The sequence below is a fragment of the Panthera onca genome, chromosome A3 (genome assembly GCF_046562875.1).
Source record: "Panthera onca isolate mPanOnc1 chromosome A3, mPanOnc1 haplotype 2, whole genome shotgun sequence".
In the NCBI taxonomy this organism is placed as follows: domain Eukaryota; kingdom Metazoa; phylum Chordata; class Mammalia; order Carnivora; family Felidae; genus Panthera; species Panthera onca.
Window position 1 is genome coordinate 22,374,295 of NC_138341.1, and position 26,382 is coordinate 22,400,676.

The 26,382-nt window shown below is 38.9% G+C and overlaps 1 protein-coding gene across 7 annotated transcripts in view; it reads left to right on the forward strand.

Annotated features, from left to right (window-relative positions):
* Positions 1 to 26,382, forward strand: part of BABAM2 (BRISC and BRCA1 A complex member 2) — a 399,928-nt gene that overhangs the window by 42,844 nt on the left and 330,702 nt on the right. The window lies entirely within an intron of this gene.

Here is a 26,382-nt window from a genome sequence, read left to right on the forward strand (position 1 = left end):
AAAAAATTTTTTTTTAATGTTTATTATTTATTTTTGAGAGACAAAGAGACAGTGTGAGCAGGGGAGGGGCAGAGAGAGAGGGAGACACAATCCAAAGCAGGCTCCAGGCTCTGAGCTGTCAGCACAGAGCCCGATGCGGGGCTTGAACTCGCAAGCTGTTGAGATCACGACCTGAGCCGAAGTCGGATGCTTAACTGACTGAGCCACCCAGGCACTCCTAGGATTTACCACTTTTAAAAAATTTGTCTTTTGGGGCTCCTGGGTGGCTCAGTCAGTTAAGCAGCCGACTTCGGGTCAGGTCACGATCTCGCGGTCCATGAGTTTGAGCCCCGCATCGGGCTCTGTGCTGACAGCTCGGAGCCCAGAGCCTGTTTCAGATTCTGTGTCTCCCTCTCTCTCTGACCCTCCCCCGTTCATGCTCTGTCTCTCTCTGTCTCAAAAATAAATAAACGTTAAAAAAAAAAAATTAAAAAAAAAATTTGCCTTTTAATTTGAGTTCTATTCAAAGTAAGGCAGTTGGCAGGGAATAAGCGGTGGTCAAATAGGCATACACTGAAATTCTTAGTTTTTAGGCCTGTGCAGTAGTTCTTGCATTTTTTTCCCTCTACTGACAGATCTTATGTAATTTGTCAACAAAGAGAGTCCATTGCTTTAAAATACCTGACTATTTAGAAACAGCTTTTAGGTAGGAGCTTCTAACTCCCTTCTGGAACTATTGCTGCCAAGAACCAACTCCTGATTGCCACCTGAGCAGAAGAGTCTTCCCTCAGAGACTCTTGGCATAGATTAGGATTGTCAACAGGTTACCTCTTTTATAACAAGGGTTGGAAATGCAAATGGCAACCGTGGCTAGACTAGTCACAGAAATGAGGGGGACAGGCTAGGTGTGACAATTGGGCACACCTACCGTCTTGAGGGGACTGCCTCTGTTGAGAGGTGGAAATCTGAACTTTTATATAAATTCTTTCATTTTAGGGTCCCAACTACTTTTTCAAAAATTAGAAACATAGTGTGGGCCAACATAAAGTGGGTCAAACCAAATGTGTGTGGGGCCTGGCTCGAGCTCTTTGACCACTGATTTGTGATCTTGATGAAGAGCAGTCAAGACCTACTGTTGGGTTTAGTCCACCGTCTACATCTGCCTACATTGTATCAGCCCTTCTCTGCTGTTATTACCAGTGCTGACGCTCTAGTGCAGCGTGGAAATGATGGTGGCTTTGGTGGGTTAGTCCCAATCTCATCAGGAATTTTCTCTCTGGAGCCTATTCTTGTGGCAAAGAAGGTATTGAAGTCTCTCTGGTCTTGAACAGAGGAATAAGGAACATAAATGTTAAAGATGGGACAGATGAGTAAATAGTGCCTTTCATGTGGACTATTTATTTATTTATTTATTTTTATGAAATTTATTGTCAGATTGGTTTCCATACAACACCCAGTGCTCATCCCAACAGGTGCCCTCCTCAGTGCCCATCACCCACCCTCCCCTCCCTCCCACCCCCCATCAACCCTCAGTTTGTTCTCAGTTTTTAAGAGTCTCTTATGTTTTGGCTCCCTCCCTCTCTTTTTTTTTTCCCTCCCCTCCCTCATGGTCTTCTGTTAAGTTTCTCAGGATTGTAGACTCTTCTTAAATTATAGGCCACCAGGGGCTACATCTTAATATTCTGTAGCATCACAAATGCAACATTAAGCAAAAAATATAGGACATGCTGACTTGTTAACCTGGCGTTACTATTAGATCATTCTCTGGAAACCATTAAAATACATAAGAATTTCACCTGCCTGAGGTAGTGGGACATTCTAGATTGTTTCTGAAAAAATTATTAACTAAATTTAGAAGAAATGATCAAACTAAATCATTCACGTGGCTAAAAATGTAAAAAAGTCCAGAAATTTTTTACACGTGAAAGCTGTAGTCCTCTGTTAGGTTTCTTCCCAAGCCCGGTCCTGTTTCCCGAGGGAGTCACTTACATTTTTTTTTGTAAAACTGTTTCAGTATGTAGTTCTTCTGGGGCTGCTCTCCATATGTCTAAATAATGTTTATGCCTCTGTTTCTTGACATCAATTGTAGATATTATTATCTTTTAACTCTCTGCTCTGATACATAAAGCATTGGCCTGTCTTCATTGAACTCTGTGTCTCTCTTCTTTCTTCCTCTTCAGTGCAATTATATCGCCACGATTGGTTCCTGTGTTGGTTACTCTGTAGCTTGAACATTTTTCCTTTCTTTCTTAAGGACCACTGTCAGCATTGTATGGCACAGCTAAACGAACAGCTCCTAAAACATTCGTGGCACGTGCCTGGCACGCAGTTAGCATCTCTGTGCACTCGTGACAGCTACTTGGTATACTTTTATTTACTTTCCCCTTAACCATAGAGAGTGCCTTTTGGCTCCCCACTTTGTGAGATGAAGGTATTAGCTCCCGCCTTTCCCTCCATGCCTCTTCTTTCACCTCCCAAGTTTTGTATTCTTTTCCTTTTGCATCGTCAAAATTAATAACTTACGTTTGTTCTAAACCTAGAGTTGTCTTCTGTGCTTCGTTTATAAATCGCTTGAATGCTCCTGTACAGTTATCTCTATGGGATTTGCCTGTAGCCTTCTCTTCCTTTTTCTGTAGCCTGTGTATTGAAAATTCTCTGTTTTGGTAGAATTAAAACATAATTGCTGGAACACAGTAAAATACCTTGCTTAGATTCCACTTCTCTCTCTGCTCTCCTCCCTTTCCTGTAGCCCTTCCTGATCAGTTTTATTTACCATAGTCATAACTAGGTATCTTAATTTCGAAGAGCTCTCCCTTGCTTTTGCTTTCTGTTCCTCTTTCACAACATTTTGTTTTTATTTTATGAATATGGTATCTTGAAAGCTTTCAAAGAACGTGGATTTTTAAAAAAGCTTTCTTAATTATTTTAATTTTCCCCAGGGATTGTATTTTTGTTTGTTTATCATCTTTTCCCCTCTTTACTATTCTGGAGTCTTTCCTTAAATAACAGATGGGTTTCAGTTATCTATGTATGTTTATGACAGACAATAAAACATTGAATAGGACTTCTTTATGGGTAAACCGAGCTTACTGAGTGGTGGATTAATCATGGACGAGCTGTTAGTATGAGGAACTCCTATGTGTCATATTATGGAGTTCAGCTGTTCTGGCTCTCCCCCAAATTGTCCTATTTTTTTTAGCAAATCCCCTATCTTTTTTCAAGGGGGCATACACATCTGGCCACCATACCAGTTTTGGGGGATGGGTATCATAGACTCTTCCTCATGGAGCTTGTAGTTAATTTCCCCATCCTTAGCCCCAGTTTTCATTTTTCCCTTTCCTCACTCTGGATGACTGCAAGTTTTTCTGGGTCCACCAGGACAGAGGGCTTCCCTCTCAGCAGTAGCCTCTTCCTCACATTCCTGCAGCCAAAGCTTTCTCTGCCCTGTCTCATCAGTTTCTACTCTTCCATTTGCATTCTGCCTTCTAGGAATTTGCGGAAATTGCTCATCTACTGATTGCTGTTCTCTTCCCTTCCTCTTCACTTAATGTTGTTTTGAATTCTTATTTTCTGTGTTTCATTATCGTTTAATGGAAGGGTGGGTCTTAGGAGGGAGAAGAAATAAATGTGCGTTGGTTAGTCCACAGCCTTTTTGCCAAAAATGATGGAACCTCACAAAGATCTTACTAGCTGTATGAGTTTATGCTGGAAAGCATTTACTAATCTATACCCTTTCATTACTATAAGATTTTCCCAGGGAATCTCTTATAATACTGATGATTAGGGTATTTGCCTGGAATACCCCATATAAGTTAATTATGTCCTCTTAAGCTACTGCTCTATATAATTATTATGTACTAGGGACTTAATTTAGGCTGTAGAATGCTCTGTAATGAATAAAAAATGAACTTTGTATATTGAGGTTCTTCCACATTAAGGTGAGTCAAGGTTCTAGCCTGAAACAGCCCACAGCCAAATAAAAGGAAAAGACAATTGATAACGAACTACGTTTATAAAAGTTCATTGAATTTGAAGAGTGAGCTTTTTTTTTCTTCTGAAATTCTTGACATTATTTAGGAAGGCTTTCTGAAGGATGTTGGTCTTATGATCAAGCTAATGTTAGAATCCCTTGCTTTAAAAAAATTATCTGGTAAACTTGAAAAGTGGCATACACTTTGAGGTACCGCAGTGTTTCGGCATGGAAGCCAAACTACAAACCTTTTAAAACTTCCAGATGGAAATTGTTTTTTGATAGCTGTTGAAAATGTGATAGAATTGTCAAAAATAAATCAACTACATAAATTATGAAACATAAGCCACTGTTCTCCTGACAGTACAAAAATGGAAAAATTTACACGAAGAAAATCAAAACAAACCTTTTGAGATAGTTAAAACTTAAGTGATGATCAGCAGAACCATCTTTACTGGACTGGTGTTTTGTAAATCTCCCCACATAAATTTGTTCATGTCAGTGATTACATAGCAAGGTTATTTTACTTTCCTTAGTTTGTATAATATTTAGGCTATAGTTAAAGTGTCTTTCTACAAAACAGATGAACATAGGGGAAGTGAAGGAAAAATAAGATAAAAACAGGGAGGGAGGCAAACCATAAGAGACTTTTAAATACAGGGAACAAACTGAGGGTTGCTGGAGGGGATGTGGGTGGGACGATGGGCTAGATGGGTGATGGGCATTAAGGAGGGCACTTGTTGGGATGAGCACTGGGTGTTGTATGTAAGTGATGAATCATTGGGTTCTACTCCTGAAATTAATACTATGCTGTATGTTAACTAACTTGAATTTAAATAAATAAATTTAAAAAAATGAAAAAAGTATCTTTGTGACTATACTTACTTTAAAATTACAGTATTCCAAAATTAATTGTTTCTAGCTTTTTTTTTTATATATATAAATGTTTCTGAGAGGAGTTTGTTGAGACATGATGTGTTGGTAGAAGTAGTAATGTAGAACACTTAGATATTTTATTAACCTCGATAATTAGTATAGGTTTATTCTGTGTGCTTTGAAGTTCATGGAAATAGATAATTTACTGTATCAACCAAATTTATTGTAAAAGAATAAATCATTCAAAGGAAATCATGAATTTGCAAAGAATCTTTTTCCCTCTTGGAGAACACTAAGATTTTGCATTGCTTTAAAATTAATGTTACACTCCGTTTTCTTTTCTTTCTTTCTTTTTTTTTTTTTAACTCCTTCATTTTACTTTTAAAAAACCTGGCAAGGCCAAACACTTCCTACATATGTTTTTACTCCATCCATTTTTGTAACCTCAAATATATTATATCCAAGATCAGTAAGGTCATAGTGGTTAGTTATCACAAGACCTGTGATTGAGTTCCACATTCTACAACCAACACAGTGTTCATCTTTACATAATTAGCTATTATTCTGTACAACCAATATTTTAACAAAAGTAGTTTTCTAAAACAAATACATACCACTGAAGAGTTACGTAGTTTAACAGTCCTTGGAAAATAACTGTCATTGCAAACAGAAAAGCTCTTTGCCTTGTTGGGGAAACAGACCCAGAATGAGACTTAATTTCGTGGTAGCAAGAGATGAATAAGTATAGATTTAAATTATATTCTGTGGTAACTACTAAATAAATATTGTTTAACTCATACCTTTATCTTTCTAAGCACAGGGTAATGTCTAACCCAGGGCTTTACAGTCTCAAAGCCATTTGTGTAAACAACTTTATCTGAAGTTTCTCATTAAATCCTATTGAAAACTTGCGGTGGGTGGTTTCAAGAATAATTTTAACCAAGGCCGACTCGAGGTATTTGGAGCTTATAGTGATTTTATTTCATAACTTTAAATTCAGTGAAGTTAGAGATGGACACTGCGTTGTTTATTAAATGATGTCTCCAGGCCCCAGCATGGTAAAGATACTCAGTTCAATATTTGTTGAAGGAATGGAGTAAATGCATGCATGCGGGAATTAATGAAGCTTAACGTTCAGATTTTTATTGGTTGAAGTATCATGTTATAAAGAATGTGGCGTTCTGTCATTTGTATCTGTCTTTTGCCAAAAGAAACTCAGTCTTTAGAAGTTATTGATTATACAAGGAATTTTTAAATTGGAACAGTGCTGTTAACAATTCAGAAAAAAGCGAGGATCATAGAATACTCTGTAGATTTGGAGTCTGTATCAATTTTGTCTTTATATATTTCACTTTGTCCTCAAAGTAGATTAATGAAAAAAGCATGTAACTCAAATTTATATTTCAGAATATTTTATATATTAGAAAACAGTTATTCTATAAATGTTCCCTCTGTGAACAAAGGAAACCGTGCAGTTAATGATAATGAAAGACAAGGGAGAGGACATATTTCTCCCACGAATTCGTGCATTGATTCCTACAGACTTACCCACATTCAAAATTAAATCACTGAAATAAAAAAGACCAGAAGATGACAGTACATTAGGAGTGGTGTTCTTGTTTCTTCAGCTCTTTTAATGTGAAGAGACAACCGTTGGTCAGTGCAAGAATTGCCAATTTGTGAAAGATTCTCCTGCAAGATCTCAAAAGATGTCTGAATTAAAGAGAAGTCCTTGAATTTCACGATGGTAGAAGAGACAACCAGTACTTACTCGAACAGGATTGGAAAAGTGAATCTTCAGTGATGGAGACTGATTTACATAAAATACAGGTTAAGGGCTAGGATGATGCCACTAAACTGAGTGAAAATCTACCAATTATAACAAAACTCAGAGGAAGATTGATGAGCTTCCTATAAACACATATTTGTAAATATAGCAGCTCTAGTCACTGTGTTTAACACTCTTGAAGAAATTACTGTGTTTGTGTTTTTGTGGACCCAATGAATAGGGCAGGGAGGGAGGCTGTTTTGCTATTTTATTTCCTTTCCCTAGCTTATTGCCTGGCATTTAGAAGGGCTCCTTTAATAGATGTTAGTGGAATGCATTAACTGTGTTCGTTCTTTGGATCTGGCCATGGTGAGGTTTGATGAAGAAGTGAGAGAACTTTGAAGTATTCTCACTTTTACAAGTTCTTTGAATGGCACTACTTATGTAACTATATAAAGAGATTATTTAAAAAAAAATTTTTTTTTTAATGTTTATTTATTTTTGAGACAGAGAGAGACAGAGCATGAACGGGGGAGGGGCAGAGAGAGAGGGAGACACAGAATCCGAAACAGGCTCCAGGCTCTGAGCTGTCAGCACAGAGCCCGACGCGGGGCTCGAACTCACGGACCGTGAGATCATGACCTGAGCCGAAGTTGGACGCTTAACCGACCAAGCCACCCAGGCGCCCCATATAAAGAGATTATTGAAACGTTTTAAGTATATTGAGCAAGTCTGTGGCCAGTACCAAACTGTTTGCTAGCATTGGTTTCAAATTTGAAATTATCTTTTGTTTAAAATTTGTATTTTTCATACTAACAATTTTTTCTTAATCAGGGACTGTTTGCTTATAAGAAACCCATTGAAAGAAACATAAAGAGGGTGTTTGTCTTTATGAGGAATTAAATGAATTCCATGGTGCCCAAGGGCAGGAAGCACAGCCCAGGCCTCAGAGGGGCTGGAACCTGGGACTGGCAGGAGGTGGACACTATAGACTCAGTCGGCATTTGTCCTTGTCTGTCTGTCTCTCCTGCAACACGCTCTGTTGTCACTTGATTCCCATTATTGTTTTTCCCAAGATTTCTCTGTTTCTCCTCACATCGAGTGGAATGGGCTGAGCCCCCTGTGTGGTAACTCAGTTCAGGGCCACCAGAGACAGCCTATGGTCTTTGAGTCTAAATTCCTGGGAGAGAAGGTTTGATTGGCAGCTTGGACTGGGTGCCCACTCCTGATCCAGTGGTTTGGCCAAGAGTTTTGGGTGATGGTTACCAGGGGACAGTTTTAGCACAAGGGAAGCATGAGCTGGGCAGGTACCCTGAGAGGCATCAATTACATTGTTACAGGAATTCTTTCTAAAGAGGTTCCAAATGAAACTATAGACATTTGCCGTTTGTCTTTAACAATCGGAGCAATATAGTTGTTTATCATTTGAGAGGAATGATGAACTTTTCAAAGCCGTTTGCAACAGAGTGAAGAAGTCATGCCAAAAAATTACCCCCAAAGGTTTTGAACTGGAAAGACTTTCCTAGAGGAAAATCCTTATTTTCAGAGGAGAAAGTGAAAAAAAAGATTTTGATTTTGATACTCCATTCTCTCCCATGTCCTCAGAGGAACATTGTAAAATTACTGTTCATTTCCAAGGCTTTCATACGACATCACTGAATTTAAATTTGTATTTTTTGGGGAATGATTGCAATGAAATGAAACCAACCTTAGAACTGCTCTTTCAATGGAATGTTTTATTAAACAGTGGTGAAACATATACAAAGATTTTTGCAGACACGTTGCAAATAGTGTTCCAGAACTTCTACTTTACTGGATCTTGAAACTCAACTTCATTTTTGATTCCATCCCTTTAAGTGGCTTGCGTGTGCGTGCATTTACACAGCACTTCTTGCACTGCAGGTCTGTTACATACTGTTTTGTAGCCAGCTGCATTGTAAACTCAGAATGCTCTTTTTTTCCTGTTCTTCATCCTGTAAGATCTTTCTTATGCAGCACTGTGTAGAGACACTCTGGGTCCTGACACTGATGGCTGTCAAACAGAAACTAAACACCAGAGACGTAGCACCCGAAGGTCCCAGCGGTGTTGTGGCGAATGTTGCACCAGCTGAGAAAGATATTTAGGTCCTGTTGATTTAATCTTATCTGTAAGAATTTTGCACTTTGTTTGGTTTGTTACTATACCTTGTATTTTGAATTTTTACCAGGAGGTCCAGAAGCTGGCTGCAGTGGCTATAGCTGTTGGCCCTTTTGTTGGGATGGCAGTGTGATTTCTTTCTTACGTTTTTTTTTTTTTTTTTCTTTTTAAGTTTATTTATTTATTTTGAGTGTGTGCGTGAGCGTGAGAGAGAAAGAGAGAGAGAGAGCGAGCAGGGGAGGGGCAGAGAGAGGGAGAGAGAGAGAGAATCCCAAGCAGCATACAGCCTGCCTTGGGGCTTGAACCCACGAACTGTGAGATCATGACCTGAGCCGAAACCAAGAGTTGGATGCCTAACCGACCGAGCCACCCAGGCATCTGTTTTTCTTACACTGTCAAAAATAATCAGTTTGGAAAATGTTAACCGAGTAATCTTTCTGTGTTAACCCTGTCCTCCTCCCCTACAGTATTTTAGTGACTGAATCCCTCAGCCTGGCATTCAAGACTGTCAACAGCCTGCCATTACCGCCTCTCTGTACCCCCTTGTTGGAGCTCAGCTGACAGCAATCCAAGTCAAAAGCCTACACGACCAATTTGTTCGTTGAACTTCTCAAATACCCCACCTTTCCAGTTTCAGCTTTTGTTCACACAGTTTAGTTTGGCTTTAGTAGGATGGACCAAGGAAATAATAAAGCATCCTGACTGTTTTTGTGGCATATTTGGTTCTTCATTGGCACTCACAAATCTGCCACTCTACTGGATGCGCTGTCTAGGAGTTTCCTTGGCCAGCTCTCTTCTTGCCTCCGAGATCACCTGCAGGGAGAGGAGGCGTTAACCATTTTCATTCTGACTTTTAACAGTTGAGCTAAGTAAAAAGTTGGACACTCTGTCCAGAGACTTAGTATTTTGCATCATGCTGAGGGGCATTATAATTTGCCTTGGTAGCATAGTTCATTTTACTTTTATTTTTATCCTTTTAAAAGATTCATTTACTTAAAGAATATTATTATCTAGCATTCAGGATATTTTTAGAGGCTAATTAGGGAGGCAGGTCACCTTTGATGTAGTGAATGTTCTAAAAGGCAAGTAAGAAGTGCTAATTTTGTGGATTAGACATTATCTCTCCCTTAGATTTTGAGGATTCCTTTGTCCTGGTATTTCGGAACATCTTATTTTCTTGGAATTCATGGAATGTGAGAAAAATTTCTGGTTATAGTTTATTAAAAATAGCTGATAGATAGAATTGCTAAAATAACTTATTGAACATTTATTTTGTAGAGCATTTGTTTTGTGGCTTATTTATATATGTGATGTCATTTAATCACATGGCACCTCTGAGGTGGAAATGTATATTCCTTTTTTAAATATTAACTTTATTGAGGTATAACTTACATATAATAAAATGTGCGCACACTTCAACACATTTTGTCAGTTGTAAACACTCGAGTAACCAAACCATAGTCAAGATACAGAACATTTCCATCCCCCCAAGATATAGAACATTTCATTCCGTCTACAGATCGATCTCCTCCATCACCATCCCCGCAAACCCTGAGCCTTCTCTCTGAAACCATAAACCAGTTGTTCCTGTTTTAGAATTTCATAGAAATGGAATCATATACTATGTAGTTTTTGGTACATGGCTTCTTTCATTAAGCATAATGTTTGGAGATTCATCCATATTTTCCCTTGTATCGGTACTTTGTTTCCTTTATTGCTGCTTAGTATTGCATTGTATCTGTACAAGTGCCACAGTTTTTTGTATACATTCATCTGTTGAGGACATTTGAGTTTCCAGTTTTTGACTGTTATGAATAAAGCTATCACATTTTTGTACATGTCTTTTGTGGAGATATGTCTTGATTTTCTTGGGTACATAACCTAGGAGTGGTGTTGCTGTGTTGTAAGCTAAGTGTATGTTCATAAATAATTACTAAACTGTTTCCCAAAGTGGTTGTACTGTTTTACATTCCTATTAGCAATTTAGGAGCAGTCTAGGTATTCTGTGTTTTTGTCCACACTTGGTATTGTTATTATTTTTAGCTATATTCCTTCTAGTGGATGCGTACTGGTATCTCATTGTGGTTTTAATTTGCATTTTTATATGCTTATTGGCTATCCATATATCTTTTGTTGTGAAATACCTATTCACATCTGTTGCTCAACGTTTTGATTGGATTGTCGGGCTTTTTGTTGAGTTGTAGGTAGTCTTTATATAGCCTAGAAAGAAGTTGTTTGTTGCTTTGTCAATATTTTCTTCCAGTCTAAGCAGTGTGGAGGTTCCTCAGAAAATTAAAAATAGACCTACCCTATGACCCAGCAATAGCACTGCTAGGAATTTATCCAAGGGATACAGGAGTACTGATGCATAGGGGCACCTGTACCCCAATGTTTATAGCGGCACTCTCAACAATAGCCAAATTATGGAAAGAGCCTAAATGTCCATCAACTGATGAATGGATAAAGAAATTGTGGTTTATATACACAATGGAATACTACATGGCAATGAGAAAAAATGAAATATGGCCTTTTGTAGCAACATGGATGGAACTGGAGAGTGTGATGCTAAGTGAAATAAGCCATACAGAGAAAGACAGATACCATATGGTTTCACTCTTATGTGGATCCTGAGAAACATAACAGAAACCCATGGGGGAGGGGAAGGAAAAAAAAAAAAGAGGTTAGAGTGGGAGAGAGCCAAAGCATTAGAGACTGTTAAAAACTGAGAACAAACTGAGGGTTGATGGGGGGTGGGAGGGAGGGCAGGGTGGGTGATGGGTATTGAGGAGGGCACCTTTTGGGATGAGCACTGGGTGTTGTATGGAAACCAATTTGACAGTAAATTTCATATATTAAAAAATAAAAAAAAATAAAATAAAATAAAATAAAATAAAATCCTGGTTAAAAAAAAAAAAAAAAAAAAAGAAATGGCAGTGACCCAATAATAAGTAAAATAAATGCTACCAAAAAAATGGTACACTGTTACAGGGCAGGCTCAGTTCAGAAAAAAAAAAAAAAAAAAAAAAAAAAAAAAAAAAAAAAAAAAAAAAAAAAAAAAAAATATTTTCTTCCAGTCTGCGGCTTCCCTTTTTCTTTTCTTTTCTTTTCTTTTTTCCCCTTTTTATTTTCTTAATGATGTCTTTCCAAGAACAGAAGTTTTTAACATTGATGAAGTCCAGTTTAACAGTTTTTTCTTTTATAGTTTATGCTTTTGACTTTTTGTTTACGGAATCTTTTCCTACCTGAAGATCTTGAAGATTTTCTTCTAGAAGTTTTCTATTTTTACCTCAGACATTTTGGTCTGTGATTTATTTTGAGTTGATTTTGACCACATATATGTTCATTAACCATTTAAGTGTGAGTCTGTTTCTGATTTCATATTGAATTCCACTGATATGTCTATCCTCATGTGACTATAACACCGCCTTTATTACTATAGCTTTAGAGTAAGTCTTTAAATTAGTGTTAAGTCCTACAAACTTAATTTTTCAAAGCTCTTTTGGCTATTCTAGGTCCTTAGTATATTCATAGAAATTTTAGAATCAGCTTGTCAGATGTCTGCAGAAGTCCTGCTTGGAATTGCATTCAATCTGAAGATCAGTTTGTAGAGAATTCACATCTTAATATCACCATTAGGTGAAAATGGTAGCCTCTCCATTATTAGGTCTTCTTTAATTTCTTCCAGTATCTTGTAGTTTTTTTTGTGAACAGGTCTTGACAATTTTTCTTAAATCTACCTCAAATTATTTCATATTTTTGAGGCTAACTTATAGCATATATAGATTTTTTTTTGGAACTTTATCTAATTCTTTGTTGCTGATCTCGTGAAATATCATTGATTTTAGTACCTTGACCTTGTGTGCTTCTGCTTATAGTCACTTACTAGTTCTAGTAACTTTTGTTTAGGTTCCTTGTATATTTTCTTCAGAAACAGTCATATCACTTGTGAAAAAGAGTGTTGCTTCCTCTTTTCCAATCTGTCGAATTTATATTTCTTATTCTTGCTTTATTGCACTGAATGGGCTCTGCAGCACAGTGTTTGAGTAGAAGTGATGAAATCAGATATCCTTGCCTTATTTCCAGTCCTAAGGGGAAGGTGTTTAGTGTTTCATCATTAAGCATAATTGTCAACCGTGGTTTCCCTCTGTCAGTTTGAGAAAGTTGCCATCTCTTTAAACGTACTGAGAGTTTTTATTATGAAAAGAATGTTAATACGTTAGATGCTTTTTCTCTGTTAGGATGATCACATGCTTTATCTCTTTTATCCTATTAATATGATGAATAAACTGACGTTCAAATGTTGAACCATGTTGCATTCCTGGGATTAATCCCACTCGATCATTATGTATTATCCTATGTATTATCCTTCTTATATATTGTTGGATTTGGTTCATTCATATTCTTTTAAGGATGTTTGTGTCTATATAGTTGTTGCTATTATTTCTGTACTTCTCTCATAGTACACTATACTACAGTATAGTATAATGTATATAAAATAGTGTGTGTGTATGTATATATATATATACACACACATATATATATATAATAGTATAATAAATGCTGTATTGCATATTTGAGAAAATACAAAAAGAAAGCCAGTAGTGGCTTTACCCTTCGTATTTCTCTTTTGATACCACTCACATTAATACCGTTAGTAACAACCCCACCAAGATAAAACAAAACAAAACAAAACAAAATAAAAAATCCTTGTTTTTCTTCTGCCTTTGGCTACAGGACTAGGTTGTAAAAGGAAGAGAACAAAATGTTTTAGTAAGATCGTGTCGTTACTGAGGGGGAATTAGAGCCATTAAAAAAAAATAAACAACTTAACCAAAAATATGGCAAAAGAGGAAAGTGGTGGCTAGAGGGCTTAGGACATTCCAGGGAGTTCTGTAGATTTGGGATTTCAGATGAAGACCAGATACCTCTAATTTGTGAGGGGAATGAAGGACCAAGGGAGGGAATAGCGTTAGCTTGAGGAGAAAGAGAATTGTCTTTAAAAAAATTCTTCCGCGGTCTGAATAAAATTAGTGTTTTTCCCTTGTTTGGGCCTTAGAAATTAGAATCTTCTCCTAGTGCTGTCATGCTATGTGGTAAAGCCTGTTTGATCGTGGTGCTGTAAGCCTAAGTTGATGTGGTTGCGTTCAGTGTATAGAAAAGTTACATACAACTCCTCTCCAGTTAGTTCTTCTCTTGTACTTATGCCGAAACCTCTCCATCTGGAGAAGTGCCAATTTGCCACTAAATTTAAATAAATAAGAACATTTCTCATCAATAGGGGTGGCAAATTTAGCCCCTCTTTAGAGCACTGAGCAATTTATGACCATATGTTAAATACCATAAAACAGCTTTAAAGACTTGGTCCCTGGCCATTGCCAGATTGCACCGTAGGAGTAGAGCCGCGCTGCGAGGGACTGGGAATTCTTCCTCCGGCCCTTGGAGGCCTCAGTAACTCACTGATGTCACAGCCAAAGAGGCCTGTTTTCAAACATTCCCTTTATAAAGGTGAAATACTAAAAGATTCCATTTTGGCATTTGGGTGCAAAGAAGGCAAGACTTCTTTTCGATTCTTAGGGGTCAAAATTAATATGGAAAGTGTTGTGTGGGAGAATGAGTAACTTGGCAGCAGTGAGTCCAGAAGGCAAGTCTAGGAATAGGTAGTAGAGATCCTACTCATTCTTTTTCTTGGAGCATGAACTGGACTTTTCTAAGGCATAAGCAAACCAAATATCACATGTTTCGAAATTGTTTTCTTTTCGCCAACTTTTATGGCATTAATATTAATGTTAAAAATGGTTATTAAAATTTCGTCCCATAGGGCTGCCAATAGTAAGTCTTTCTTTTCTTCCAGGAGGATGAGTCATTATTTGGTGAACTCCAAATATTAGTTTTTCTCCTTTCCATCATCACAGGCTGTGAATCATTTATGGCATCCAGCGGGCTCATGGCTGAGGGAATGAAGGGACGTGCGAACATGTGATTTTTTGGTCAAGTAGTGCTGTAGGACCTCAGCTGGACTTTCAGCACATGTTAAATCGCTCGTTCAGGCAGGGGGCAGTGTGATTAAATGGGAGTAGGCATCCCAAAGCTTTGTACGAGATTTTTCTGATTGTTCTCTCTGAAGGATAACTCTTCCTACAGAGGAAGATGATGAAATTTGGCTGTCAGAGGTCCAGGATTCCTAGCCTTCTTGAATGTGTAAGTGCCAGCCTGAAGGCTGATTTCCTGTCAGTTCCTGTGTGGTTTGCACTACATCCTCTTTGCAACAGATCAGTATTTTAGGTCATCTATCGTAACTGCTATCCTGTAAATTCTTGGCAATTTGATCTCAGTTTACAGAAGGCAGCTGGCATACTTCTCTAGGAAGTGCAGCTGGGGAGTCCTGTCTCCCTCTTCCTAAGGCCGGGAAGTGTACCATTGTTATTCGTTTGCTGCTTTCTTCCTTTGACAGAGCAAAAATCTTCAAAATTTGGCAAATTCTGAAAGTGCCCCGAATGGTTTGAAATTACCTTTTCCATTTCATTGATCTAGGGGAAAAACTTGAGTGACCTTTGACATCATTTGTAAATCTTGTCTCGTTTTTCCATAACACAGATCGGTGTATTAGTTTTCCCCCCCCTGCAAATGAAGTCATGCTGAAATCTTAAGAGAGTCACATCAGGGTAATTTGTTTTGTTTTGGGTTTTGATTTTCAAGGGTAGCCTAATTACTTAGGCCATGCTATTGCCTTAGTTATTTCTTTTGTGTTTCTGCCCCTTAACAGTGGGATTTTTCTGGGGTGCCTGGGTGGCTTAGTCGGTTAAGTTCCCGATTTTGGCTCAGGTCACGATCTCGTGGTTTGCGAATTCAAGCCCCTCTTGGGGCTCTGTGCTGACAGCTCAGAGCCTAGAGCATGCCTCGGATTCTGTGTCTCCCTCTCTCTCTGTCCCCCCCCGCCGCACCCCCCGCCAAAAATAAATAAACATCAAAAAAATAAAAAAAATTTAAAAAAGAGGGATTTTTTTCTCTTTCTGTAATCAGCAGCCATTAAGACTATTTACTTTGGGTATGACTTGAGTATTTGCATTGGATTTTTAAACCTTATGGAATACAGAGATATTTCAGTCACATTTCTTCACTCTTTAATACTAAGATCAAAGTATCAGTTTCGTTTTTCCAAGTTATCATGCCAGAGGGTGAACTGTGTTGTAGAATTTAGAAAGGGAGCAATTTTCCTCTTTTCTTATGACTCAGCAGTCACATTTTGGTAATTTGATTTTATTTACGTAGAACAAAAATTCCTTTAGCCCAGTTCTCCCCTTCATCTGGGAGAAGAACCTGTTTGTCAAGAGAATGCAAACTCATGCACGAGGTATTTTACATGGTACCCTTAACAATCTATTGTGGCACAGATCATTTCTACTACTGATTCTTTTTTCATCTTTATAAAAACCCCATCTTTTGTGAAGTTCAGCGACATGGTTAGTGCAGCTCTTGGTTTCCTTTGTGTTCTGGTTCTTAAGATAAATGAAGGGAAAGGAAAGATCAATTGTGCTGCGTTACAGAAAAAAGTGAACGTTGTGAAGATGGAGTTGATGTCCGATTTATGGGCATTAGGCAATATCATCAGAGAAGCAGCCCAGATCCTGCACTGAGGATGGCGTGAAGAAAGAAATTGGGATTCAAGATACGGGAGAATTGGGTCTGCAGATAATTTGTGTCAAATCGGATCTGTAGTTCCTGAGCTAGTATATTGTTAAACTCTAGGGGTGGGAATCCCTTTGCTCTCTAAGGTCTGTATGACCCATGGAGTAGTTGATCAGGAAATGTTTGCTTATTAAATGCATAAAACCAGGGCACTGAAAGATTATGTCTTATGGGGAAAGTCTGACTTGGAAGGATACTAATTTTTGCGACCTGTCAGTGGGACAAGGGGATATCTGAAGATCTGAGGAAGAGCAGCATAGTTTCCTTATTGAAGAAAGGGAGAAATAACTATGAAATATTATATAGATCCACCAGGTTGATACACATATTTGGAAATAACCTGGAAAAAGACTCACAAGAGTAGTTTAGCCCTACTTGGACTAGAATAGGACTAACCAATTTTACTTTGTAAAGAACAAATCTTAAAAGGTTTATGTCTTATTATTAGAAGGGTGAGTATAGTACTAAACCGAGAAGAAACAAATAAGTTGACTCTGTCCCGGGAGTAGCAGGGCTTTTGGTTCTGTCTTTGAAATGGATCCAATAAGCAGATCATGAAATGATTCATTAGACATAAAATGTGTTGCTTGACAGAATGCTTCAAGTGTCACCACTGAAGAATGAATGCTGCTTAAGGTGGAAATCGGAGAATTTGGTCGTCTTAAAGTAGAGCAGTGCAGATGTAGAGCCATTGTAGAGCAATTGTTCTTCTCCAGTTATTTATTTATTTTTAGTGTTCTTATTCTTGCGTTTTTCCTTCCTGTAATTTCAGTATACTTGGGTAAGACCAGTTCCAGGCAATTGTACTCAGACATCAGATTTTTTTTTTTTTTTTTTTTAACCTGCTTTAGCAGGGTTGGCTGTCTTCCGCAGAAAGGGAAGAAAAGAATCCACAAACGTCAGAACACTTATCACTTCTCCACCCCACCCATCCAGTCGTGGAGCACCTACCCAGTCAAAATTCTGGAGCACGGTATCGCAGGGCCTCCATTGTTTGGCACCATCAAAACCCTTCTGGCATCCTCTCTTCTACCAAATCAGAGTCTTTTGACAGTCTGTTCCCTAACCTTTGTTTTCAACTCTGTCTGCTCTTCTCCCTTCTGAACATCTTGTTCCTATCATGCCGTCTACTCGTCGTTCCTGGGGCACATGATTTTCTGCCCCCTAAGTTTTGCTAATTCTTTTACCCTTGCCTGTAATTACCTTCTCCTGTTTCTTTATCTCAGCCTCCTATGGACGGCACAAAGAGTGAACATTTTAAAAAAGAATTGATTAGCCCACACGTGATTTTAGATGAAGTATTCGGTGGAGTAGGAGACTGTGACGGATTGTCCAGAGGTGGCCGCAGCCAAATCTGTCCCACGTGCTCTGCTGTACGGAGTGTGACCTTCCCACTGCTCCTTCAGGAGTTGAGTATAGTTTTCCTCGCCTTGCACCTGGGTGGGCTCGTGACGATTTTGACCGGTAGAGTGTCACACACACGATGTTGCATGACTTCTGAGGCTGTCCAGCTTCTGACTTCTTAGCAGGAACACCTGTGCGTAGAGCCCTGAGCCTCTGCATAAGGATATGCCTGGCTGCCGTGAGCTTGCCATTCTGCCAGGTAGCTGTGCCACGTGGAGGGGCCACTTGTAGGCATGCGGTTGGCAGTTCTTGGCTTTGAGTTATCGTAGCTCAGGTACCAGACACGTGAGTGGAACCGTATTGAATCCTGTCCACCAGCTGAATGCCCCTTAGTGCTCTCAGTGCTGTGAGGAACAAAAAAATCACCTGTCTGCGCTCCGCCTGTATCTCTAACCTACAGAATCTGTATTATAAAATGGATGTTGTTTTTCTAGTTTTGAGGTAGTTTGATAGGTAGCATTAGTAATTAGCACATAGACACTGGAGAACAGGAGTGGAACAGGAGCCCGTAGGAGGGTGGAAGAGATGGCTGTAGGAGCAGACAACTGCTCTGTCTCTCTCTTTCTCAATAATAAATAAACGTTAAAAAAATAAAAAAAAGTTTTTTAATGTTTGTTTATCTTTGAGAGACAGAGACAGAATGCCAGTGGGGGAGGGGCAGAGAGAGAGGGAGACACAGAATCTGAAGCAGGCTCCAGGCTTTGAGCTGTCAGTACAGGGCCCGATGTGGGGCTCGAACTCACGAGCCGTGAGATCATGACCTGAGCCGAAGTCGGACGCTTCACCGACTGAGCCACCCAGGCGTCCCCTGATGATTAATTAATTAATTATATATATGTGAATATATACTTGAATATATTTATACTTATTTTTGTATGGAGTTGGGTTGACGTCACCTACCTAGAGGCAGAAGGTCTGGAAAGGGCCTGGTTGCCTGGTAGAGAATGTTGAAGACGATATAGATTATTGGCTTTCAGCTCCTTGCCTTTAGCAAATACTCTTGTGAGGAGAGAGAGAGGTGTGGCATTTTACTGTCATGGCCTCCCTTCCTCAAGAGAGCATAGCATACACCCACAGTGTGAAGCACTCTGAGCCCTTCAGAAGAAGTAAAAGTGATTCTTTGCAGACGAACGCCTCAGACTACCGTGGCTCTCTGTTTATGAGTTCTGAATCTCAACATGACTCTTAAGGGTTCGGATAACCAAAGCTGCTTGTGGTTTTGGGAAATGGAAGGGTTCCTACCTTTTAGAGTGGGGAGTTTGATAAGTAGCAGCTTTCTTGAGGCAGGAGAGGGAACAAATCTCTAGTTCTAGCTATGGAGCTTCAGAGGGCTTTTACCCACATTGAGGACTCAGCAAGTGTTGTTAATTGAATGGTGGAATGGTTTCTATAAAAGAATTGTTTTCTGGAGCATCCAGGGGTCTGGCCACCAGCCACATGCAAGTCAGTTTGTTTCTGTGAAGGATTACATGCTCCACATCTCAATGTACTCTGAAGAGTCTGGGAATCCTACAAATCTCAGATGTTTTTAACCATTTAGTAGAATATCTGATTGGCTGTTGACATCTTTTCGTTAATGCTGTACTGAGGAGAGCTGCTCTCGAACCTCACTGAAATACTGTTACTGGATAAATGATCACTACTTTCATGACAGGGTAACTGTGACAGACCGAACCTTTCCTTCATGTATTAAAGGCAGAATATAATTAAATTCTATATTACTGCAGAGTTTGTCCTTGTGCTGTAAGAGATTCTACTGTATTTCAGTTGGTCTCTGTTAGATGCTTTTATTTTCCCTTTTCTTAATATTTTATTATTATTTTTTTACTGTGTTGGAGTGACCTTGGCACTTCTGAGCTGTTATGACTTGTATTTTGCGTATTTCTCCACCCCTTCCCTGAAAATTGCGGTACACGTAGATAACTTGCTCTTACAGACGCTGCTTGATTTGTTTCTTTCTGACTTGCGTAATTTTCCTGGCAGGAGCATGACTGTCTTTGTCCTTTGTTATCACCAACTTAAATTTAAATTATCAAACAGAAAAAGTTGCCATTGTGATACCCTTGCTTTTAAAAAACGGCTGATTTTGTGTTGCTTGGGTTTTGGTTTTTTTCATATTTTCAGTGAATGTTGGCTAGAGTTTGTGTACCTTTAACTGTTTTCACTCTGGTAGTAGTTTTATTTGTAAAAATTTTTTCATTTACTGTTTCTGAAAAGCATTTTCTGATACCCACTTTTGAAGAAATTTAGTTTATTTATCCTTATTTTTCAGCATCCTCAATTTTCATTCATTTCCATTGATTCCCCCCCCCCCCCGCCCCCCACTTTAGCTTCTGTGGATTATGGGACTTGCTTTTGTTCATTGTTAGACTTGTTTAGCTCTGTCGTGTGTGAACTCAAAGGATCCTTCATACTTATTTATTTATTTTTTTTAAACATCTTTCTTGGTCCAGCTGCTGGGCATTTCAGAATTACTTGACAGTAGGAAGTATTATTCAGTGGTTTGGTTTTTTTTTTTTTTTGCATGAATTCCGCAGGCTAAAGCTTGGTTTTCACAGAGTTTCTGAAAGTTTATGAGCGGGCTTTTGCACGCTCTTCCAAGCACTGTTTCTGTGGGAGCTGGAGGACCGAGTCTGGTCTGAGATTGTTCTTTGTGCACCAGTTTGATTCTGCTGCTGGTGCTCTGGCTTGTGCCTTGGTCAGCAGAAGTCACATTGTTCAACAATGAACTCAGAATTGAAAGAAAGATTGGTGTGGTTTCTTTCCCCCCATCTTGCATCCTGTGGTTATTTTTCCTGATTTTTTGGCAAGTGTTAACTTGTCTGTGTCAAGCTGTGCCACATCAGCCTTAAATTTCTGCTTTGTATAATTCAGCTAGGAATTAGAAAGAAGTATTTACAGTCGTATAGCTGTCCGTATTTTCCAAAGTATTTTTACTTAAATGATCTCATTCTAAGCTTCCATGTAAGGGAGAGCCCATAGAGTCTAAACGACTAAGCAGCTGAGGTCGCATAACTGGGAAGTCAGGGACTCAGAACTCAAATCCAGGACTTCTGAGTATCAACCCAATGTTTCCCACCGTAACATGCTGGGAAATAAATATCGTTCTTTATTACTGTTACAGTAACAATCCGCTTCTCAGCAGAAGCAGGTAAGAGCAAGGCAACAGGAATAATCAGCTGCGCACACTGAGAAAGTTAGGCAGGAAGTAAAAACAAGCAGTGGGATCCCTGAATAGGAAGTAGACACAACATCAAATGCTACTGCCGTCTGCCCGACATCTCTAGGAAAGGTGGTGGTCCGCTGACTCAAGTATCTGATGGGGACATTAACTGACAAACTTCCACTTTTGTGTGCGAATCACTTGGACACTTGAGGGGTAACAACTTGTGGCTGGTTGTTTTTTTCTGAGGGCAGGATTCACAAGAAGTTCATGAAAATAGGGTGAGAAGTGAATCAGGTTTACGAGAGGCAGAGGCTCAGTTTCAGCTTTGAGAGGTAGGGGCTAGTCTTAAATGCTGTATCTTACCGTATGTGTCTTTAAGAGGAGTTAGCCTGTGATCTTAAGTTACCGTGTAGGCCCTGACCTAGTAGCATTGGCTTTATGATTCCTTCCGGTCTGTTATCTTGTCTGATGCATCCTTAATTGTCTTAATTGTGTCTTTCTGATATAATACAAACTATTGTTTAATTTATAGTCAGATTGTAAATTAAATGGCACTTTGAACCACTTTGTAAAATCACTTGGATGATTTTTCTTTAATGTGGGAAAGATGAGGGAGGAAAACCTAAACGGCCAGGTAATAAGGTAGATCAGATTATAGAGCTAAATTCTGTGGGCATTTGTGAGTGAAAAAAATTGGGTCTTCATTGAAAAATGTACTTAAAATTTACTTACAAATGAAATTATCAGAGGATTTTAACCTTAGCCTGTACTTCAGCATAGAGCCTTAAGTGTCTAGCAGATTAAATAGCCAGTTTTATTTTTATGAAACAGAAGGGATCTGAAAGAAATTAGATAGGATCAAAAGTAAATGTAATTAAAAGAGAATGTTCTCCCCTCAGCCTGTTAGTCTTGCTACATTTCCTCTTAAGAGACATGGGTTTGTCAGAACGTATGTCATCCTAATAATTAACTGAAGCGAAGGGACTCTAATTTTAGAGCTAAAGAACCTTTGATGCCGACTACTTTACCACCCGTTGTAGCGGCTTCTTTGGTAGTGTCCTTGGTAAGTGGATAGATAGCCACTATCGTTAATTCGAATCTTATTATTCATGAGACAACGTTACAGTGCTCATTCAAAAAATATTTTTATTTTAGGGACAAAACAACTTTATTTCCTCATCCGCATGATCGTTTCATGGTACTGAGAGGAGAGCTCAGCAGAATTCTTGTTTGGGTTAATTAGCCCATACCCATATTCTTTTTATAGTGGTGATCTTTTTGGAAAACGGAATTGCTAGAATTGCCAAATAGCCATCAAGGTGGAGAAACTGTGGATGGTGGCAGCAGACTACGGATGAAGAAAACCGTGGTCCCTGTATTTAAAGACATGGAAGGAGAGATGTGTTCTTAAAATTACAGTCTAATTTATTCTATTGATGTTGGGTAGGATTCAAGAGCTGATTATGACACAAATGGGTTGAGAGCATTTAAAACATGTTATGTCATCAGTAGACAACATAGATTTACTTGGAAGGAAGTTACGTCAAATTAACCTCATTTCTTTTTGGATGATTGATCAGCTGACATAGCAGATCATTTCAGCAGAAAATCTGATCATTTCTCTGTGTTGTTTGCTGGCTATTTTATGCTTTTGAACCAAAAAATGGTAAATTGATCAATCATTGAAAAGTTTTTAGGGTCATGTGTTTTACTGTGTTTTATTTAGCATGTTTCTGAATAATACGGCCATACGTGTTCAATTTGTGGAGGAGCACACGTTTAAAGACATTGATACTATGGTATGTGACAAAACTTGAATTTATCCCATCGGAGTAGTACATTGGATCAGAAACAACAGGATGAAATTTAACAGGGAAAGTGTAAAGTCCCTTATTTAGATTTAAAAAATTAGTTGCGTAGGTAGAGGAAAGCAGTTACATGAGGAGAGATCTGGGATGTATAGTATGAACCACTAATGTGATCTAGAAAAAACTAACCGTCTTGTGCTGTGTTAGAAACATCCCGTCTGCAGATTGGAGTGAGGTTCCTGTGCTGTGCCTGTGGCATAGCAGACCAAACATGGGTGCTGTGTTGACATTTGTGCACCATGGTGTAGGAGAAACAGTATCAAACTAGTGTGTGCTTGACACATAATTAGTGCTTGAAGAAACCAGGGCTACTGGTTTTTAAAGATAGAAAGGATTGGAAGTGGAGTCAGGATTGGAAGGTTAAGTCAGTTGTCCAAGATGGTAGTAACTAATGGCAGATCTAGTTTTCTACTCTTAGTACAGGATTCTTTCTACTCATCACACTTTGCTTTTCCAGAAAGTAAAACCAGGACTACCAGGGAGAGGTGATTAGGGAGCAGCTTTTGACTCTGCACAGAGTTTTTAATAATTGGTGTTGTCCTGGGTACCTGGCTGGCTCAGTTGGTTAAAATTTTGGTTGATTAAAAAAAAAAGACTGTAGTTAAGAAAAATTGGTGTTGTCCTATAATATAAGGAGCTGCTTTGAGAAATAATGAGTTCTTTGCTATTAGAAGAATTGATATAGATACCATATGACTTCTTTATTGGAGATATTATGTGTTTTAGAGGATAATTCAGAGTTGTCAGGAACTGAGCTGGATATCATATGCACAAAGCAATCAGCCATGTTCCTCTTTACATCTCTTGTCCTGGTTAATTATTAATAATGCCCCCTTTCCCATTCTAAGGTGCCCCAGTGATTGGCACCTTTGTGCCAATGATTGCCTTCATTGTAAGTTCTCTTCCAACTCTGGAAGTCTGCTGAATGAGAATTATTTTAACATGAATTATCTTGGGGAGCCCGGCTGGCTCAGTTGGTTAAGCATCCAACTTCGGCTCAGGTCATGATCTCGCGGTTCATGGGTTTGAGCCCTGCGTTGGGCTCTGTGCTGACAGCCCAGAGCCTGGAGCCTGCTTTAGATCCTGTGTCTCTCTCTCTCTGCCCTGCTCCTGCTTGTGCTCTGTCTCTCTCTCAAAAAGAAACATTAAAAAAAACCAAACATGTATTATCTTGGTTTGCCATCTGAAATCAAGTCCTGGTGGTATTATGTGGAGTCTCTGAGAAAGTTATCTGAAAAAAAATTTTTAATGGAAAATTTCAAACATAAAAGTAGAGAGAATGGTATATTGAATTCTTAGGTACTTGTCACCCAGCTTCACAATTATCAACTCATGGTCAATCATGTTATTGGTGTCCTCTGCCAACTTTTTTCCTGATGATTTTGAAGGCAATCCAAAGTGTCATAACATCTATAAATATTTCAGTATGTATCACTATGAGAAAATGACTTTCTTTCTCTCTTTCTTTCTCTTTTTAAATTTACATCCAAGTTAGTTAGCATATAGAGCAATGATGATTTCAGGAGTAGATTCCAGTGATTCATCCCCTGTGTGTAACACCCAGTGCTCATCCTAACAGGTGTCTTCCTTAATGCCCGTCACCCACTTAGCCCATCCACCCCACCCAAAACCCCTCCAGCAACCCTCAGTTTGTCCTTTATATTTAAGAGTCTCTTATGTTTGTCCTCTCCCTGTTTTTATATTATTTTTGCTTCCCTTCCCTTATGTTCATCTGTTTTGTATCTTAAATTCCACATATGAGTGAAATCATATGATATTTGTCTTTCTCTGACTGACTTACTTCACGTAGCATAATACCCTCTAGTTCTATCGACGTTGTTGCAAATGGCAAGATTTCATTCTTTTTGATTGCTGAGTAATACTCAATTGTATGTGTATATATATACGTATATACATATATATATATACACATATATATATGTATATACGTATATATATATATATATGTATATATATATATATACGTATATACATACATACCACATCTTCTTTGTCCATTCGTCTGTTGATGGACATTTGGACTCTTTCCATACTTTGGCTGTTGTCGATAGCACTGCTACAAACATGGGGGTGCATGTGCCCCTTTGAAACAGCACACCTGTATCCCCTGGATAAAGACCTAGTAGTGCAATTGCTGGGTCGTAGGGTAGTTTTATTTTTGATTTTTTGAGGAACCTCCATACTGTTTTCCAGAGTGGCTGCACCAGTTTGCATTCCCAACAGCAGTGAGAAAGAGATCCTCTTTCTCTGCATCATTGCCAACATCTGTTGTTGCTTGAGTTGTTAATTTTAGCCATTCTGACTGGTGTGAGGTGGTATCTCATTGTGGTTTTGATTTGTATTTCCCTGATGATGAGTGTTGTTGAACATTTTTTCATGTGTCTGTTAGCCATCTGGATGGGTAGTGACTCTTTTTTAAAACGTAGCTTTAATATCACTGTCACACTTCAGAAGTTAACATTTTTTTTAATGTTTATTTTTGAGAGAAGGGGGGCGGAGGGGCAGAGAGAGACACACAGAATCCGAAGCAGGCTCCAGGCTCTGAGCTGTCAGCACAGAGCCCAACACGGGGCTGGAACTCATGAACCACGAGATCATGACCTGAGTTGAAGTCGGTGGCCTGAGTCACCTGGGTGCCCCAACACTAATTCTTTTTTTTTTTTTAATTTTTATTATTCTATTTATTAAAAAAAAATTTTTTTTTTTTAATTTTTTTTTTTTCAACGTTTTTTATTTATTTTTGGGACAGAGAGAGACAGAGCATGAACGGGGGAGGGGCAGAGAGAGAGGGAGACACAGAATCGGAAACAGGCTCCAGGCTCCGAGCCATCAGCCCAGAGCCTGACGCGGGGCTCGAACTCACGGACCGCGAGATCGTGACCTGGCTGAAGTCGGACGCTTAACCGACTGCGCCACCCAGGCGCCCCCAAAAAAAAAAATTTTTTTTTAATGTTGATTTTTGAGACAGAGAGAGACAGAGCATGAACGGGGGAGGGTCAGAGAGAGAGGGAGACACAGAATCTGAAACAGGCTCCAGGCTCTGAGCTGTCAGCACCGAGCCTGACGCGGGGCTCGAACTCACGGACCGTGAGATCATGACCTGAGCCGAGGTTGGACGCTTAACCGAATGAGCCACCCAGGAGCCCCCCAACACTAATTCTTAAATCTGTCATTACCAGTGTTCAGAATTCCCTGGTTGACATATACACACACATACACACATACATATGTAAAACGTGTGGGTGCACACATGTGCGTGTGTTTTACAGTTTATTTCAATATGCATAGTGTGCACATTGTAATAGATTGATGTATTACTTAGGTCTCCTATTTATAGTCATCTCAACCCCCTGTACCCCCTTCTTTTGTTGAAACTTTTCTTTCTGCTCTTCCTTTTCCTCCTCACATTCTTTTTCCTCCTTTTCTCTTCTTCCTCCTTCATTCTTTTCTCTCTCCTTTTTCTTCTTTGTTTTCAATTTATTTGGGAAGAAACTGGGCCATTTGTCC